Below are 2079 nucleotides of genomic sequence, written 5' to 3'. Positions count from 1 at the left end.
CTCCCAGAGCCGGTCGTGCGGCGCGCGAGGTCTGCTCTCTTCACAAGAGGCTTTATTAGGGAGTGCTAAGGCAAGGTTCTGTGCCCTCCACCCTCATCGCAACACCCATGGGAGCCTCCGGTCGTCAATAGACCGCCGCACCGGCCTCTGACTGACTCTCAGAATGGACGGAAAGAGCCGGGTAAGCCTTTCAAAAGATTCGACCACGTGCCGAAAACTTTAGACTTCCGTGAGCTCTCCGGCTTGCACCGAGACCCGAAGTCGACGTGCTAAGCACCACGGGACCCCTTTCGCCTGCAGGTCCCGAGCCGCCTTTATTTGCTGTTACGAGCATCGTGTGCCCCATACCTGCGTGACGAGCACCGCAGGGCGGCAGAGCCATCGCACTTGGCCGGGTGGCAGAGGAGGACCAGACTATTCACAGATAGCGGCCCAACGACTCCCAGAGCCGGTCGTGCGGCGCGCGAGGTCTGCTCTCATCACAAGAGGCTTTAGGGAGTGCTCAGGCAAGGGTCAGCCCGCAGCCTTCCTGGCAACACCCAGGGGAACCAGGCCACTCGCGTCTCTCGCCTTCATTTTCGACACGAGCGCCTGCGGAGGGCCACCACCCCCTCCGATTGTCAAGAGACCTCCGCACCGGCCTCTGACTTACTCTCAGAATGGACGGAAAGAGCCGGGTAAGCCTTTGAAAAGATTCGACCACGTGCCGAAAACTTTAGACTTCCGTGAGCTCTCCGGCTTGCACCGAGACCCGAAGTCGACGTGCTTAGCACCACGGGACCCCTTTCGCCTGCAGGTCCCGAGCCGCCTTTTATTTTTGTTACGAGTATCGTGTTCCCCAAACCTGGGTGACGAGCACCGCAGGGCGGCAGAGCCATCGCGCTTGTCCGGGTGGCAGAGGAGGACCAGACTATTCACAAATAGCGGCCCAACGACTCCCAGAGCCGGTCGTGCGGCAGGCGAGGTCTGCTCTCATCACAAGAGGCTTTAGGGAGTGCTCAGGCAACGGTCAGCCCGCAGCCTTCTTGGCAACACCCAAGGGAACCAGGCCACTCGCGTCTCTCGCCTTCATTTTGGACACGAGCGCCTGTGGAGGGACGGCCGGAGTCAACGTGGGGTTTGCCCGCCCTCCAATAGTGTCAAAAGACCGCCGCACAAGTCTCTGACTGACTCTTAGAACAGACAGAAAGAGTTTGTCAAATCTGTCAAAAAATTGACAAAGTGTCAAAAATTCGACTTCCAAGAGCTCTCCGGCATGCACTCATACCTGTCATTAAAGTGCTATGCCCGTGGAACCGTTTTTCGGATGCCTTTCAGAACGGTCCCGCGCCGCCATTTTGTTCTAAAAATCGTGTTCCCATATATCTCCGGGTACCCCGCCAACCTCACTGCGGAAAAACTACAAGTGGCACTGAATGGGTCTGAATTCCAAATTTGACTGCATCGGTCTGGAACTCGGTCCGGTCAAAACCGTTTGGATTTTTCTCGGTCCGGACTTCCGCGACAGACAAAGTTAAAGTTTTCGGGCTGCAGGCACAAAACGACAGCTGGCCATTTGCCGGGCTCAATTCACCCAATTCCTCCGGCACTTCGGAGCACATGTTCGGTGTAAGTTTGCGAATCTTTCCCGATGCTGCAGCATTTTCCTCCGCTGACACTTAGAATATTTTTCACACTTTGCTGAAAATTTTTCTAAGTGTTTTTTTCCAAGTTTTCCTGGTTACTGATTTCTTCTTTTTAAACATTTTTCTAAGTTTTTCTGGTTACTGATTTCTTCTTTTTAAACATTTTTCGCAGTTTGTCTGGTTACTGATTTCTTCTTTTTAAACATTTTTCGCCGTTTTTCTGGTTACTGATTTCTTCTTTTTAAACATTTTTCGCCGTTTTTCTGGTTACTCATTTCTTCTTTTTAAACATTTTTCTAAGTTTTTCTGGTTACTGATTTCTTCTTTTTAAACATTTTTCTAAGTTTTTCTGGTTACTCATTTCTTCTTTTTAAACATTTTTCTAAGTTTTTCTGGTTACTCACTTCTTCTTTTTAAACATTTTTCTAAGTTTTTCTGGTTACTGATTTCTTCT

This window comes from Chiloscyllium punctatum, unplaced genomic scaffold (genome assembly GCF_047496795.1).
Source record: "Chiloscyllium punctatum isolate Juve2018m unplaced genomic scaffold, sChiPun1.3 scaffold_1486, whole genome shotgun sequence".
In the NCBI taxonomy this organism is placed as follows: domain Eukaryota; kingdom Metazoa; phylum Chordata; class Chondrichthyes; order Orectolobiformes; family Hemiscylliidae; genus Chiloscyllium; species Chiloscyllium punctatum.
The sequence above is the reverse complement of the archived record's forward strand: the minus strand, read 5'-3'. Positions refer to the sequence as shown.